General features: G+C 40.7%; 1 protein-coding gene across 5 annotated transcripts in view; it reads right to left on the reverse strand.

The window, feature by feature from the left end:
* The window catches only part of plekha1b (pleckstrin homology domain containing A1b), a 40,521-nt gene extending 27,294 nt beyond the window's left edge, over window positions 1-13,227 (reverse strand). For 4 of the 5 annotated variants that reach the window (XM_088917923.1, XM_088917926.1, XM_088917925.1 and 1 more), the window contains exon 1: window positions 13,123-13,227. The gene's annotated coding sequence lies outside the window, so the exon portion shown is untranslated. Of the gene's footprint in view, window positions 1-165; window positions 200-13,122 lie in introns of those variants that run through there. The other variant, XM_088917924.1, reaches the window with a different exon arrangement.
* Between the last annotated feature and the right edge of the window lie 5,401 nt (window positions 13,228-18,628).

Here is an 18,628-nt window from a genome sequence, read left to right on the forward strand (position 1 = left end):
CACCGAGAATACAAATGGGCTCCCTTTGTATGCAGTCTTGCAGCTCCTTCACACTGTACATTTATAATGGCAGGAGTCAAAAGTCCAGTAATAAAGCATGAGGAAATTGTTACAACCCCTACACAATTCGCAGTAAAAGAAGCCACTGTATAAACCAGTACAGACCTCAGAAGAATGAAGGAACAATTCCAACTTCTTCCTAGAAACAGTGTAAAAGGAAAAACAATTTATAGAGACAATGTGGAAAATTATAAAAAAAGGTGAACTCAAACTAAATCTAACAAAAGCAGAATCAGGGCTATAATTTTCTCATTTTCAGTTTCAATCATCTCCATTATACCTAATCTGGTATCCTAATTGCCAGATGAATTGATTACTGTCTCAGAGTCAGGACTTACAGTACAGCAGCGCACTTCTCTGAAGTGTCATGACTTGTTTTTTTTTACCCACAATTCTGAAAGGAAGCCAATGAAGAGGCTACACAACTTTGGCGGGTTCCACGTTCTCTTTTTCCCAGTGCTTTTGTGACACAAAGAGCATGGAGCAGCTCATTGTTACAGTGATCATGCCTGATGGGAAACGCACACGAGCACAGCTACACTTCCTCTTCTCCCCCAGCACACTGCCAGGAGTTACTGGAAGCTGGAGTTCAACAAACATTAAAATTATTAGCTGCAGGGCTTTACCATCCCACACAAGGCCTAATGGAAGCTGGAAAAACAACTTTTGCAATCACTGCAGTGGAGTATGTAGAACATGACAGAACATATTGACTGCGTCCAGTTCTATACTCTAATTCTAAATCCAATACTGAGAGCACCAGAGGCTCACTCTTAATGTTAAACAAGACTTACAAAAATTTACTCAGTACTTTACAATCAATATGACATTCTGGTACACTAAAAAACCAGAGTAAAAAATAAATTGGATGAAACACCTGTTTTAAAGCAAGTTTAAGACCTGTCTTCTGTCTCAGTTCTAACTGTAACATGACTGGTACAGTACCTCTGGGAAGCAGCAGTGAGAACAGACCGCAGAGGAAGGAGGAACTGTACTTGTGCTGTACAGCACTGCTGTGTACCTCCCCAACCTTTACAAATCTGTAAGATCAACTCTTGACGATTTTTTGAAAATCTTCTTTATTGTTCGTACATAATGCAATCCTTTTGAAATCCCAACCCCCACGCTGCTGAAACAATAACAGTATGAGCAAAGTTTAAAGAGAGCAGAGAGAACTAATGTCCTGCAAGTGTTTTATTTCTAAACGATAGTGGTCTTGGGACTGCACAAGAAAACATCAGTTCTTACTCCATATGACTAGCTCTCCTAGGACCAGAGATCCATGTAGTCAGGTAGAAAGGAGCATACTGTAGAGACAACAGTGAACTGAGCAGCTTCCTTGGTGCAAGGTATGTGTACTCTGATTCTGTGGTTTGCCACAACTGTCGGTACCCAGAGTAAAGAAAATAGTCTTACAAACATTTCATCTAAAAATGTCACAATTTTCCTGTGCTGAAAATATTTAATGGGCGGGCTGTTTCCTGCACAGCATTTTCTTTACAAACTGTACCATCTGCACCTCTTGTCTCCTGGAAACATACAGATTCCAACAGATTGCCGAGCTACATATCAAGATACAAATTTGAAATGTACTGCTACAGGCAGAAGCTACGTTTAGAGGTATAGGCTCTGGACATGGAAACACCGGAGTAACATCGCTCAATAGGGAACTGAGCACGTGCGACCAACACGTCAGATGGCATAGAGTCTACCACTGTCTGGAAAACCGCAGGAGGGATGTGGCACCATTCGTTCACGGGAAAGTCAAACAACTCCCGTCTGGTGGATGGTGGTGGAAAAACTTGTCTCAGGGTTCGCTCTACAATATCCCATCAATGCTCGATTGGCTCTAGACCAGGTGACTAATAAGGCCGTGACACATGGAAAACCTCACTGTCATGCTCATCAAACCATTGGGTGACCTCACATGCTCTGAGGATGAGGGCATGCTCATCCTGAAAGACACCCCACCTCTGCTGGCAGGAAAGAAATTCTGCACCATGGGGACGAAGACGATCCCTCGGTACCATTGCCTTTTACGGGAAATGAGTTCACCAAAACCATCCCAGGAAAATGCACCCCACAATGTTGTGGCAGCACCATGACCCCTCACTGTTGAAACGTCTTTAGGTCGGTGCCATACGTGCACTTGTTTGTTGAGAATATGGTGAAGGATGATTATGCTGACCGCAGCCTGTGCTCTTCGGACTCACATGGTGCATAGCCAGGTGTGAGAAGTGGTTGGAGCATTGCAAACCAACTGTCAAAATTCACTCTCCATGAAACCAGCTACCCCACCTGAAAACTGCAGCCAAATTTGATTGGAAGTAGCTTGCCTGTTTCGCCTTGCACTTCCATTTAAGGCATATCACCACTCTGGGATATGCACTTACTGTACGCCCACCGTTTCCCTTTTCTGATGGTGTCTTTGCCTTGAATCTCCATAAAGACATCAACTTAGATACTGCTGCTTCTGAAACATCAGCAAGTTGAGCTATCTTGGTCCATAATGCTCCAGTCAAATGCTCCCCATCAATCACCCCTGTCTGAATATCACTGAGGGCTCCTCTTACCACCCTGCAAGCCGTAATAATGGGCAACCAGGCCTGTATAGCATTATTACATACAACCTTAAAAATGCTGGAATGTTACTTGCTTAAGCAATGCATGAAACTACTTATGTTTAAGGCCATGCTTTCAATATTTTTGGTGTCCCTCCTTACTTAGATGTTTTCATTTTTTTTAATCACTACCTGTACTCCCTTGAAAATGTTAAAATGGAGAGGGCAGGTTTGCACTGTACCTTTCATTTAACCTAGTATGCTACAACAGGTAGACTTAAACAAAAGGCAAGACTGTTGCATTTACTGGACGAAACTTCCCTTCCAAAACTCATCTCAAACCAGTCCTCTCACTTCCAATTTCTGGAACATGACTGGTGCCTTTGTGAAGATGGGCATTTGGAGTTGATTGTGCTTTTTTCCTCATCCAGAACTAACACACCACACAGGAATCATTCCAGAATAAACACACTTTATTAGTGAGCCAAAGTAAGAAAAGGCATGCAAACAGGAAAATGACAGAAACCCATCTCACACTGCAGTCACAACACTTCTGTTAAAATAAGTCAATATTTGATTCAGTTATATACTTAAGGGTGCAGGTAAAGGTTTGATTGGGCTTGACAATGTGAACAGTCTGGCTTCATCTTCAGAACCAGTCTGAAATCAGAAACATTTTCATTAATTGCAAAAGTTAAAAAAAGTCACAGATCCAAAACATTTAACTCCTATATAACAGGGCTAGCAAAACAGCAGACCTTCAAGTCTACACCATTCTAGGTCTGTCTTATTTTATCATTCAATTGTGTACACAAGGACCCAGCTACACCAAAGACCTGCACTAGAATGGACTGAACTACCCCTCTCAGGTTAGATAAACTCCATGGTCCTCTGACTCAGTTTCTCTCACACTTTCCAATCACCAGCAGTCCCTCCTGCTTCTAATCTACAGCTCAGACTAGTGCTGTTCCTAACAGTTTCCTATTTTTTTTTTCTTTGGCTCTTCCTGCACTTTGTATTTGTTGTAAAATCTGCTGACAGAGAAAACCTACTAGTGCATCCTACCGAACAAAAATATTTTAAAACAGTGACCCGATATTAAGATGCTGGATTTTGCATTTCAGGTCTGGCCTTTGCACCATTAAAGTCAACTGTTTACAAACTGAAAAAAGGTGTCAGTGTGTGAAACAGGCATGAGGCAGCCTTTCCAGTTCATATGAGACAACACAGCAGGAAGCCCTCAATATAGCAGCTGTCTGAAGATGGCCTTTGATAAGTCACAGACGCTGTTCTGCTCCTCCTCATCAAAACCTTATCAACGTAATGCATACAGTAAAGGGCAATTTTAACCACTACTGCAGCACGAGTCCCATGGCAATGCTGTAACCAGCACTACCCATGCTATAAATGCCAGCTTAGGCATGCTAACATGGCAACCATACACAGAGAAGCAAAAATCCCATTAGAAGGTTTGTAATACAACAGAATGTAACCTATGAAAAGACTGAACATTTACAGCACTGACAAGAAAAGAATAAAAAAACTACAGGAACCCTCTGCATTTGGTTGATATATAACAAAAGAGTAAAACCCAAGCCAAAACAGGTCAGAACAATCATGATCAGTACAGGATCACAACAGCAAGGACCTATAGCTACATTGTTTTCTGGGCCTGTACAACCGCGATAAATACATTATCTAGCTTTGTGAGAATTAACACTCTTCAACCACTAAAACCTGCAGGATAGAGTTCCTAAAGTAAAAGTGAGTACTGCTGACCTGAAAGCCCAGAGAATGGACAAACCCAAATTATACACATAAGAGGGTGGAGCGATGCTGGGGATTCAGCCCACAGGCTCTGGCCTGCAGCTGATACCCATTCCAGCCTTAAGCCAAAGCCTCTACTGACACGGAGCACATCTGCATTCATTCCCCCGTGTAAAGACAGCTTTGTCCTCAGCTGGCATCCAAGTTGCCAGGCTATAAAACAGCACAAAGGCAGTAATAGGAGGTTGTTGCAGCTAGCTAGGAACAATGTAGTCAGCAAACAATAGCAACATTATGCCCGTTGAAACTTGAGGCAGAATACTTTATAGTTCATGTGCAAAGTATAATAGCTCAGCTTTTGAAATGATGGGGATTGTATTATTAGGAACTGAGGCAAAAACAAATCAAAAAGCAGAATTCATTCTGCAAGCTCTCTGCTGTAGTCATTTCAAGAATTACACAATTGTTTTGTATTTCAAAGTTATGCGTTTCACATTTTCAGCTCATCACTATAGAAGGCTTTGTATTTTTCATTTAAGGGTTGTTTCTTTTCACTCCCAGGACACACAGTGTATTGGCTGGGGACCACAGGCCATCTAAGAGAGACTTCGTCAACTAAAGTCGGCGTCAAACTACAGGACTCGACACGACTTCTAGTCGGCGCGCATGTCAAATTTAACGACTGCAGTTGCTGAATCTCGCTGCCTTTTCTGTCCTAGAGGGTGTCAAATTATACAACTAGGAATCATAGGGGGTGAGTAATTACATGAGTCCCTTACGACTTTCCATCATGGTTCCAAATCTCATACTGCGCCATGAAAGTACCGCGAGGTCGCCTCATTTTGGCAGCCAATCAACGTGGAGCACAAGAGGAGCACCACATGAAAGTAACCAACAACATGGAGAACAAGCACATAAACATCTTGAAAAATGTAACACAGGCATTGTTTTCCATAAATAAACATCTTCAGAAAACAGTTAAAAATATAAAACACCTTTAAAACAAACATTGTAAGCAAATTAGTATTGCGTTAGAACATGGAATATATTGGGCACATCTCACAAGTACACATCAGGCTCACTGCCCACCCCTACAACTTGCAACTCGCTACAAAAAAAAAATCAAACCAGTTTGATATTATCGTAGCGAGTCGCAGAGAGTTGTAGAGGCTATAAAGAGTGCTATAACTGAGTCGCTGGGGGTGGCACACTACACAACTGATGGTAACGGGCGCGCTGCGATTCTACAACTCTCTGTGATTTTCTTAGGATTATGTAAATGAAGGCTACGACTGAAAATCCTAGGAAAAGTCGTAGTGTGACACCGGCTTAATCCCAAAGTTACCCCTGCTGACACCTAGCTCTCCTAGCTGTGCTCTGCCACTCCAGGAATCTCAGCCACAGTCCAGTAGTAACACAATCCAAATTCGAACCCAAGACACCTGTGCCGTGGATTACCTTTACACTTTTTCCCCACCAACACTCCCCCCAAGACCCTTTAAGAAAATGATCCCTAACAGCTGCATATTTTAAGTTTCTTACAAAATGCAATAGGTATCTTGCAACTTCCATATTCCTAAAGCCAAAATATTTAGTACAAGTAAAGGGAATACTGTTTGAATGAAGTGTCCATGAAGTAATTAAAGGCTCAGCTGGAACATGTCAAATGGATCAGCGTGCTCTGATGTCTGGCTTTGGGAAGCCAGTGGTCTTGCACTGTGCCACAGAAGGTCTTCTATCACCTTCCTAGCCCCTAACTCTCTTGACCATGATTTTTTTGCTAAATATGACATGTCATCTCACTGCACACCAGGCCAATGGTCTCCCCAATCCATACATTGGATTCCCAATTACCTGGCCGAAACTATGACCCACTTAGAAAATAACTAGACAGGAAGTCGTTTTCGGCTGGAGATTGGAATAATGCACCTAGAACACTTACCAAAAGGTACTTTGTCACAGCTAGCAACTAAAAGATAAGATTTAACCAGCAGGAACACAGTGTTCACACAACAACTAGAGATCTCCACCTCCAGTTCGTTCTGAACATTTATCTCATTCTCTCTCCCTTCCTGCGAGCAGTGAAGCTGGGCATCAGAGTATCCTTGCAATATCTCTTAGTTGTCTCCAGGGAATTGGATGCTTTGAGGCCTTTTATTTTCTCTTTCAAGAAAACAACAACAAAAGAAAAAACAGTTTATGGTAGTCTTATAACATTCCACACTGTGTATCATGAAATATCAGTGTTCAGTCTCTTTCCAAGATGGCAGAGAGGCTCAGCCATCTAGAAGAGCTCTGGGTTACCACCGTGATGTTTTAATTATGCACGAGGACAGGAAGCTTATGGAAATTGTAGAGGGACTAAATGCAGAGATACCGTGTTGAAGCTGTTTGAAAGAATTCCCACTTACTTCAACATCACATGCACAGTCTAGTGTTTGAAATGATTTTCAACTTTTTTAAAAGTTTAGTACAGCTGTATGAAGTAATGAATGACTGTGAAGGATGATCTCTGAACACAAGAATGGAATAGTGTTTTTGAAGGACAGAAGGTGAGAAAGACTTCAATTCAGTGCTCAAATGATTAAGTTTCACATGGCAGGAAGAGAATGGTCCAAAGGTGTTTTAAATATTTACAATTAAGTTACTATTAAGTCTAAACAGATGTCAGGGTTCTGCATTCAGGTGGCAAGCATAAGAAAGGATCCTCAGAGTTCCTCCTTGCCTTGAGTAACAGTAGACTAACTCCTCAAATACAAGGTTCTAGTGTAGGTGGCTGCACAGAATACAGTTAAGCACCTTTGTTGAAGTACAGTTTAGACCTACAAAGAGTGAACTCATTGACATAATTGCTGAATGGAAGATGCTGATGTAATGTATTCTGCAGCACTGAATCCCAGTCTTATTCCTCACGATTTTTAAACAACTAGCCTCAAGTTGCAACCACAGAAACAGTCATGACCACCAGCTTCAGTAAAGTAAAAATGTGTCTATGTTTGAGGTGAATTTAATCTATTAAAAAGATCAGTTTACTTGTTTTATAAAACATTCACCAAATGATTAGTTGTATAGGGCCAAAAAAACATAGCACTGCCACTGTATTTGTATTTATACTCTTTTGTGAAACTGAAAATGATTAATTTACAGTAAATGTAGAATATGATCTACAAAGGCAGTTACTGTAACCCTCCTTCATTTCTTCCTGTAACACTGTGGGATGGAGAGTCAGTCCAACAGCACATTACTTTGCCTACCTGGCAGATAGGCAGATACCTCTAAGTCTCTAAACTACCACTTAAAGACTATCGCCCAACGTCCACAAATACCTTACTTATCAGGGACTCAAAAAGTTCAACTAGAAAATGGCTGAACTTCAATACACACAAATACAGTAGACAGCGTACACCAATGTGAATGTCGTTCTTGGTAAAACGTTTCCTCACCAGTATATTTTCAGTAACTGGAGTGATCCAGTAACCCAGCAGCGGTTAACTGGAATCATTGCTCTTTTAACGTGGGCTGTAAGTGGGTAAACTGAATGAACTATCAAGAAAACAAGTTTACCGGATCCTGAAAACACCTTAATCAGCACTATGATTTGTCAAATCACCTGGTAATTTCTAGACTAACTGCCAGAATCTAGTCAAGGGATAACAGTAAAACAGCACATTGCTGAGTATACAAATAAAGAGCAACACCAAAAACCACTGGAATTTCATGTCAGTCCTTACCTTTCACACAGCCATGACACAAAGGAGGCAAATAAACGCTGACCTAACTCAAGTCCTATACTACAGTACAGTGAATTGTGCTTCTCTCAAAATCACAGAGTGAATTTTTTTTAACGGCAGTACAGAATGTGAATCGAGGTGTGCAAATAATTGCATGCCACTTCCACAGCTCTCAATATGAGTTGATATTAAAAAACAGAAAGAACTGTATGTAGAGGCATGCGTCGCAGCTTTTGTTCTCCAAGTCCTGAGTTCTTCACAACCAGAGAACGCAGCAACACCAGGGAGGGAGTGGGCAGGACAGCACACCGCACAACCTGCTCTGGAGCCTGGGACAAGAGCTCTGGGAGGGTGGAATGCCATTTAAGGTGCGCTGTACCAACAATGTGGCTGAACACTTCTTCTAAATAGAGAAGGGCTGTTAAAACATAGTAACACCACATTTAATAATTGCTAAACTAAGCAGAGAGTCAGCTATTTTAAAAGGTAGCATCCTTCAACACCCTGTCTCCTTCCTCACTCCCTATCTCATTGCTAACTTTGGCAGGATTTACATGGACAAGCCCCTGCTATCTCTCAGCGTTACCCTCATCATTTTAGGAAATGCTATGCTGTTCTGTTTTAGGAAGTAGAACCTGGAATGCAAATTACTTGATTAATATAAATATAGCAAGGGATATTTAATTGTCTTTGTCTCATATACAAAGCACGATGCTATGATTTCGGTTCAGTAGTTTCCATGAACTTCCACACAAGATGGCTTCTAATACCAAAATATTTATATATAGTGTACGGTAGCACACATAAAATCAAAAATTTTTTTGTTACACCCATCCGATTTGGTGTTTCACATCTCGGCTCACAGCTATGAACCCCGTGCCTGCCCACAGAAACCACCAACACACTTGTCTTAACACATCGCAGGAAACACAGCAGGTACCAGAGGTTCAGAGCGGAATGGAGGCGAGGTGTGTGCTGGAGCTCAGGGAACCCTGGTCACAGTAAGGCTCCAACCCACAACACCTGGACGATGACTTGACATCTGAGCAGGGCTCTACTGTGCCGCCTCTGACACATGAGGCAGCTGCATGGGACCTGCTGCTGTTCTTGGTGCCATTTCCTAGGCGAATTTATGACACTTGAGTCCCCTCTCCACTGTGCACTGCCATGTCTCCTTGGGTCTGCCTCTTGTTTTCCCTTGTGGCGTCCAGCGTAGCGCTGCTAGTGGCAGAGAGTCAGAGGGGCATTTACAAGACATGATCTGGCCACTTCCATCTTCCTCTGTGATCACTGTAGTGAGTGGCCCGAGGTCTAAAAGCCTTCGTTGCAGATGGTCATTCCAGTTTGGCCAGTACATCTTTTTCTGTCATAGGCACTTGCTCTGAAAGGTGTTAGACGTCATCTCCTCCGAGATGGTGTTGGTCACCTTCCAGGATTCAGAACCATAGAGCACAACACTGAGCATCTTACTTTTGAAGACCCAGTTTCATTTTTAGTCTCTTTTCTTAGACTTCCACACTGAATAAAGCAAACACAAACTTGTGCATAAAGACAAATATGTAACCAATTTGCTTTTGTAAATAAATATGCAAGTGTTGGTTAATGATGCTAGAATTTAAAACTTTACAGGAGATTCCAATGTCCTGCAAGATAATAAATTTAAGCCAAATGTTCAGTTATAAACAATATAATGACAAACACAAGGCACAGACAGAGTTTAAAGGAAACACTGTTGCCAGGTGGATTGCATAGACTAAGCCTTTTTGAGAGACATATTTTAGTCTCAAAGGCTTAGGCAACTAAGTCTGATTCTACGCAACAGCTGTAGACGAAGATTCATCTACTGATTTTAATATTTTACTGCTTGCAATGAATGTATGAATACTTAATTAATGTAATATATTTTGCAGCAAAATGTCTGGTTAAGAATTTACTGGAATGGTCTTAAATAGGTCTACTCTGGATTTCCCAAATTAATAATAAAGGTACATCATTACTTTTTCACAATTCTGCATGTCTTGTGCACGATTAACAAATATCCACAAATATTTTAAAATCCCCCTGCAACTCAAATTAAGCCTTGTCCATATAACAGACCCTGTTGTACTACAATGTTACATTTTTAACTAATATAGGATACCAATATTGTATGATTGTACATTTAGATTTCCAAAGAGCTTTTAAAACGTTTCCTATAGAAGAATCATTCTCAAACGAAAAGCTTAGGGACTCTAATAAGCATAATATATTGAGAAACCTCAAAATGAGGTGACATTATTTGTGGGGTACACAAGGTATCTGTTTCATAGGTTTAGAAGAGTAATCGAGTCATATCAGATAATGAGGGTAAGCAGCAAGCCAATCAACACAGGAAAGGAAATGCAAGTGAACTTCAATATATTAATAAGAACTAGGCAAGAAACAGGAAAAGCACATTCAATAGTGGCAAATGCAAAGCATTACATGCAGGTAGAATATGAAGAAGTCAAATGATGACATGGTTACATCCAACAAATGCCTTAGGTTTTACCTAACATCACAGATAAATGTCTAAGTCTCATTTTTTTTATCCCAATTAGTTGCAAATGAAGATAAAGAGCAAGCCTTGAAATGCACAATGACAACAAGCATTCCACTGAAGTATAACACAGATAAGACACAAAAAGCACTGTTAAGAGCTGGTTCTCCTTTCCAGAGGTGTACAAACAGAAGACTCATGACTTGCACTTTTTTGCGGTACTGCACTCCAGTGGAACAAGCCCTTCGAATGAAACATGCATCATTTTGAGTTCTTCTGAAGTCAGTCTCTTTCAGACCGGTGTCTGCAGAAAAGGGCAGGAGTGGGTGGAAAGGTCTCAAGACCTGACTGAGAAACCACAGGGTAGTACATATCTTTCACAATGAGAACAAAACTATTTTGTAATTTTAAGCTGCATTCCACAACACTTTGCAAAAAAAAAACACGATGACAACATACAGAGGGATGAAATGAAGACAAAGTTGTCCTTCTAAAATTTAAAGTCGGCCTGCTTTTGGAATACCAGTACTTGATGAAAGAGGCGACGGCAGATACCACGACACTAAGACTCGCATTGTGAGCAAGTTTGAATATTTTCATGTTCTACCAACTGTGGCTTCTTTTGCAAAGGCCAAAAGGAAGTCTTTAAATATTTATGAATCAGCTCATATGTTTGCCTCCTTCATTAGTATTATTTATACAAGATCCTTGAGGCCCTAAAATAGATAACACTGATGTGGCACAGCTTTAATTGCATTCCTGCCAATGGCCAGAGATGCACTGAATATGAGGTGGCAAGCTCATAACACAGTCTCAGTCAAGATCCCGACCTCATGAGATTTGTATAATGTCACAAAGATAGTGACATTCTTAGGTTTCACTGCTTTAAAAGGCCATTTATGTTTAAGTACTGCATCTAAATGTATCAAATAACACATTTCTTTGGACAACAAGTAATTCCATTCACAGCATACATGAGCACAGTTCACCATGAGCATATAAAACTGCCTTCATTGAATATAGCGTGGGATGTGCTATTCCCCCTTCAGACAGTGAAAGTTCTCAAAAATATCTTTCTGTTTCAGCTTTGGTGCCACGCAGACCTCATTTGCCAGCAGGAGAGTGCATTTGGAGGACCCTAAAACATCTTGTCCCGTGATGGGTGCAAATACACTTTGCTACGGGCATACCTTTTATTCCAAACCTAACAGTGGGACTTCACTGCTCCTGATGTTCTCAAGCCACAGTAAGTAAAAGTAGCCCCAACACCCCTAAAAGGGGAAACAAAGTCTTATAACAAGAGAACTGCCTTAATTCAGAAAGCAGAAGGATCGGATGGCAACATGCAGACTTTCAAAAACACTCTAATGTGAAATTTTAAGACTCATCCAGCAGCTTGACTTGTCGTCGGAAGAACTATCCATTACCCCGTTACGAAAAGACTTTAAATGCAAACTACAGGTGTGAACAAATTTAGATCTACAGAGAAAGTTACAGAAAACCTGTCTAATATCGTTCGTATATGTGTCTTACTATTCATTCTCATGATTAAGTCTGAATCTGGCGAACCTGTACCAATATGCTGATTTTATAAGGGCTTTTTCTGCAAACGCAATAAAGAAAAATGCTAACTGTGTCGGATAGTGAGATCAAATTTTGCGAGAGCTGATCACGTGTATTCAACCTTTTTTATAATTGGAAAACACCGGTTGACAAGCACAAAGACACTGATTGTGTAAAGGACCACTGAGCTTACTGCCAAACGCAATATTTATGCATTCTTTAACACGATGTAGAGCGCTAATAAATGCATTTGAATACCAAACTAGGGAAATACAATAGCTACAATCACCTTTAAGACCATTGCAGCTTCAGTAAGCCGACCAATTAAACCTTTAAAACATTAAATCAGTACAGGAAACAACGTCATACTGTTTACATTGAACTTTTACAAAATCAAGGTGAAACTTCAACAACGTGGCTACATATCCGCGCTCGGATGCTACAAACCCCTGCACCTACCGACGCACTTAAAAGGTCTTGGCTGTCTGTAATTTTAAGATATAGTATTATTCGACTGTACAGAGAGCCTTCTCTTTCATCATTCCCTGTGCTCTTTTAAAAGTTTGAAACAACAACTGTAAGTACAGCTTGCGACGATACTGTTCATTCGTAGTTAAACTACTTTCTCAACAAAGAAAATCACAGCTAACAATTAAGCGCAGTGAAGTAGCTTCAATAGTCGGGGCCTCTGGGGGCTACCAACAACATGTATTAACATGTACAGTATATCCAACTACTCGGTGCGCTAGCCAAGGAGCGCAGAAACAACCCCCTCCGCTAGCTGCGATTTTATTTCACGGTACTTGGTGCGAAACGCCACGAACGTCTCAATCTCGCACGCAACCAGCTCTCTCCTCCGGTCTCAAACCATAGGCAAGAAAACCTCACAGACAAAAACACAAGTTCAGCTCTCTTTACTTACTCAGTTCCGTTCTGAAGGAAAGGTTGATAGTAACGACTAAGATCCACCCAAACCTACCCTGGTGAACTCTTTTAACCCATCTCCCACTGACTTCCTACCTATCCCGAAGCTCTGTAGGGGGAGGGAGGTCCTACGCCGTTTTGTTTCCCCGGAAGCTTGTTTACACAGGATTCTGGGAATCGTAGTATTAGCAGAATGTCTCGCTGTCGTTATGCTGGATTTTTTTTTTCTTCAATTGTATTGGATAAAGCGGTTAGAAAATGGATGGATGTAGTTTCTCTGAGCTATGATTTGAAACTGAACTAGTCCGAAAGGCGCCGGCAACGAAAGACGGAAAGATCAAATAAACAAAATTGAATACCATCATTGCGGTAATAATTACAGTACTGCATTGTAATACAGCTCTCTTAAACAATAATTTAACATAAAAAGAACATCATTAACATAACCCAAATTGTGTAAATATACAGAACAATGTAATTTAAGTATTTTATTGAACATTTATTTGAATAGACGGGAAATGGCATTATTACAGTTTTCTAAAGGAAAAAAAAAGCACAATATTGCAGAAAACAAAAGGATAAAAGTAAAATAAAAAGATTTATGTAACAGATTGGAACAAACTGCAAAAACTACAGTTAATGAGAACAGGATCCAAAGCACATGAGACCCTTTGAGGGAGGTTCTGTGTGAGCAAGAAAGTGGATAGAAAGATGAGAGATGCAGGCAGAAATTAAATCCCGTTTTTTATGGTTACTGTAATTTGAATTTATGCATGTTATAAATTTAAAAGCAGAAACTGTGTCTTGGACCAGACCAACAACCCAACCCATTCTACTCGGGATGTCCAAATTAAAAAAAGTCTATTGACCGTGTATATTATTGTCCTCCAGAAGACATGAATGGATACTATGTGGAATTGCATTTAAAAGTGAAACAGGTGGCTCATACTTATGCAAAGGGTTGTGGGAGCATGGAACTAGCTACCCAGCTATGCTGTTGACCCTGGATTCTTGCAGAAATCATATTTGGAGGAGAACCTTGAATAAATTATTCGCTAGCCATATGTGAGCTGAATGGCCTCTTGTTTGTAACCTCTCTTATGATCTTCTGTTTTCACTAGGTGAGACGATGGTGGAAGACAATCATCCTCTTAAAAGCCCAAGAGAGAGATATAAGATAAGATCACTTCATTAGCCATATACAATTTCTGGTATTAGGAATTTGTCTTTTCACATACCCCAGCTTGCTCTCCATGAGACACACAGAGAGGGAGAGCGCAGGGTCAGCCATTTATACAGCACCCCTGGAACAGCTGGGGTTAAGGGCCTTGCTCAGGGGCCCAACAGAATAGGATTCCTCTGCCAGCCACAGGATTTGAACTGGCAACCTTTCAGCCACAGGGGCAGATCCTTAGCCACAGTGCCACCGCTCTGCCCCCCATATCTTTGGTGTCATTGCTGCTGCCTCACAATGACAGGTTCCCGGTTTTGACTCTGGCCTCCAGCATTTTTCCACGTGAAGTTTGCATTTTGTCCCCACATTTGCATGGACCTTCAATACGTTTTCCAGCAAACAAAGAGGTGCTGGCTACGTTTGCCAGGCTTTCCCAGATTAACCCTTCCTCCCTTGATCTGGTGCCCCAGGAGTGTGGTCTCCCCTTGGCAAGTCCTGCCTTGCTCCCTGTGGGTGTGGGGTGGGCTCTGGCCTCGCCCTGACAAATACCAGCTTCACTGCTCGCTGATGATGAATGAATATGTACTGCAAGTGTTATACATGGATGCAATAAAAATATGTACTGTTATCATCAGCAATGATGATCAAAGACAACAGTCTCTGTTTTTTGCCTCCCCCCCAAAAAAACTTGAGGTTCTAATTCATGTTTGTTTTCAAAGGTCAATAAATACTATGGTGATGTGATAAATTTACTACAGCATCTAAGCTCGGTAGTTCAACAATTAACCAGTGTGACAGAGTTAGAATTGGTGTCCTTATAATTATTATACATTTGCAAAGCGTGGATTTTAGGAGTATCTTTGTGTCTCAAACAGGCTGTGGTCCTGCCTTGTGCCCATTATGGGCTTTGGGTACAACTGATCTGTACCAGAAATAAGCAGCCTACTGATAATGGATGGATGGGAACCTTTGTGCAGTATTTTATGCCATGTTAATTTGCAAAGCTAAAAAAAACTTCCTGGAAAGGCCCTTAGATTGTTTCACAGTCTATTGCTTTGTGCCACAGGGGCGGGCAGTGATAAAAGCGAAGAGGTCACAGAGCACAATATATTCATCTGGGAGAGCTGGTAGGGTGGAGGCAGCCCCTTCAAAGGCCTTACAAGCAACAGAGACAAAAGAACACGTCTGCAGAGTTTTTATCCAGACTAATGGAGAATGTGTGTTTGTGCTGTGTTCATCAATGATTGCACGCTCATCAATCATGGCTTAGATGCTTCCATTACAATGTACCACAGCCAGCCCTTCTGCTTACGCAGAAATAATCCCTATGGCATGAGAGCAAGAGGGGACTCAGCTTTTAAATGAAAATGCTCAATTTAAGAGGTCAGATGCCTGTATTAACAGAAAAGAACTCTGACAATATCTGAAGACTAGTATAACACCATATAATTGATATATCAATTGTTCTTCATCTCAAGGAATGATACAGTGTTATTAATCAAATTTTACTGCTCTTTGGGGTTTTCATTTCTTTAATATTCTTTTTTAAAATACAGAGCAAACTTGCAGAACTGTAGGACCTTCACTGCTGAATGTGATGGACAACATTTATTCTGTAGTAACTGTTATAGAAACAACTTTAAGACTCATCTTCATACTATTTCACATAACGTATTCTAAGTACAAATCCATTTATTCTTATACAGAGCCCGCTCCAATATTTAACCATTCTTTTATTGATTGTTATGTTGCTATGGCAATGTTTAGCAGAGAATTCTAAGACATACAATGAAAGTTGAATTGCAATCAAAATAATTTTCAGTGGTAACTACTGTTCGCTGGTTTTTGGCAAAAAATAGTTAAAATTGTTGTATTTATTCCTTCTAGTCCTCAGGCATTCACTGCACTTTTTCTTTGTACAATAAGCCAAGTGGATAATCTACTAATTTTACAGTATACCTGTGATCAAAGCAATTTTCTGTCTTCCCCGTCTGCCATATTTAAAGTAGATATTGTTAAAAAGACACTGATGCTTGCTTTAGCTGATCTAAACGTCTAAACCACAGTCTGCCCAATAGCTCAACTCGTTTGCTGATTAAGGAAAGCTCTGAGGTTCCATGCTCATCTCTTTTCTCTATTGTAACACCAGAGACTCTTAATTTCATTAAGAAGAGACCTTCCTTAAGAGGGGTCATGGGGGAGCTGTTGCTTACCCCAAATTATATTATAGTCATGACTATATTGATTAAATCCACTGCAACACATGCCTAACACACTTTCTCATTGGCATCTTCCTTTTTTCTTGTTTTACTGCTCTTAGCATTTTCCATGCTTGGACTTTTATTTTCAAACGATTCATTTTGAAATATTGTAGGACTGAGGTCCGAAATGGAGAAGACCCTTGCTATATGCTGAACTAGAACAAACAAAGAAAAACATAACCATCCTGGCTTTCTCCCTCATCTCACCCTGAAACGTACACACATGTGAGAAGTGTAGCAGGTGCTCCTGTAACAAAACAGGCTCCTTATTGGAAAAAACAATCAGTTGTTGCAATATGTTCGTTCTGTGCAGTGAGCTTCAGCTCAAGTTGAGCTTGACTTTACATCTTAAAGACCACAGCAGGTGGCAGTGCATAGAGCCAAACCCCAAATATATGTTAATATCATTAATGTTCTCACACGAGGTAACAGTGACCTTTCACGGACAATTAGTGGCAGCTTATAAAAAAAACAGAATGCTTTCTACACAACTGAGACAGAATTTCTCAAATCCTCCTTAACTGCTGCTTTAACACAGTTCACCTTTCTTTACAGGCATTTCCCCTTTGAGAAAGAACGAGGGATTCCCCTTTCCTGCGGCTGGAGCGTGTAGTCAGGTGACAGAATGAAAAGCGTGCAAACAACGAGGAGCCTGATTTCAAACAGCCAATTCACAGGTCTGGGAAATTACACAGCAACTGAGCACAGAGTGCAAGAGAACAAACCCAGGGAGTGATACTCATTTGGCAACCGCAAATGGGAATACTACCTTATTTACTTCTACAGAAATGCAATGGGATATGCCAACACAGGGCTGACTTCCCAGTTTCCTAAATGGCAGCCTGCCCATGTGAAAATACAGAATCCGTGGAGCAACACTGCTTCCTTTCACTGAAATTAGAACTCAGAAACAATAGCAGAGAAACATATTTAGAATACAGAGAAACACATAATTCTGAATTAATAAATCAGTGGGCGCCAATCCTGATACAAATGCAATATCCTTTGACCGACTGCTTCTGACATTTGGCACTTGTAGTATTTTAAGCCCTGAGATGAGGCTCATCTCTATTTTATGTGACATATCCTTCTGCATAACCTGAAACAACAAAAGCTCATCCAGACTGACAGCAATGAGCAAGCTGACAAGTTAGAAAGTCTGAAGAAACATTACTGTCTGGATGGGATGTAAAATTTGGGGTCTAAACACTGGACTGTTGGTGTTTTTTTTATTTCAGGAAAGCAACAGTGTCTAGAATCCACAACATTACATGCAAAAGAACCATTTATTATATATCTAGTTCATGGGTAGAAGCTGACAGATTTGAAAGAAACAATACTTGTTCAGGTAGGTATTTCACAAAATGTGTTAGTTTCTGTTTGCGTGTCTAGAATTCCACTGTCCCCCAGCGCTGGGGGCCTGAGTTCACAGCAGCTCAGCAATGATAATAGCTGCTTCTCTGGTGCAGTGTAATCAGCTGTTTTTGACACTTCACTGATTACACAGCTTCCTAAATGGATTGAGGTAAAGGCAAACTGTGCATTTACACTGCATTCTTGCAGCAGCTCACCACAGGCGAAAATAACTATATTCAGATTTCCTCTTTAAAGTGCAAATGGATATTTAATGTCAACTGTCATTATAAATTAATAGCATAGCATTCCTCTTTGCTTTGAAATAAGGTTTCACTAGCTTCTTTACTGTTCATCCTGTCTGTACTGGTGATCAGCTGTCTCAGTTTTACCATCTTTCGCTATGGGGAAATAGATTATTTATACTGGCAATATTCCAGTTGTATTATAAAGATTTTGATCAGGCTGCTTTTGGATCCTGAAACATTTAGATGCAAAGTCTAAAAGGACACTGATAGGCAGAACAGTGCAGTCAGGCTTCATCTGAATAACCTGGACTTCCCCGTTACTGTGAAGAACATGCTGGCTTGAATCAAACCAAAATGCTTGCCTCTTTTAAATCCTACACCCTTTGTGTATGAGTTTTGTTTCACACTCTGTCTTGCAATTTAGGCAGGTCCAGTCTTTCACAGTGCTGTTTATAATGATCTGCCTAG

Source organism: Atractosteus spatula, chromosome 5 (assembly GCF_055471065.1).
Source record: "Atractosteus spatula isolate fAtrSpa1 chromosome 5, fAtrSpa1.hap1, whole genome shotgun sequence".
In the NCBI taxonomy this organism is placed as follows: domain Eukaryota; kingdom Metazoa; phylum Chordata; class Actinopteri; order Semionotiformes; family Lepisosteidae; genus Atractosteus; species Atractosteus spatula.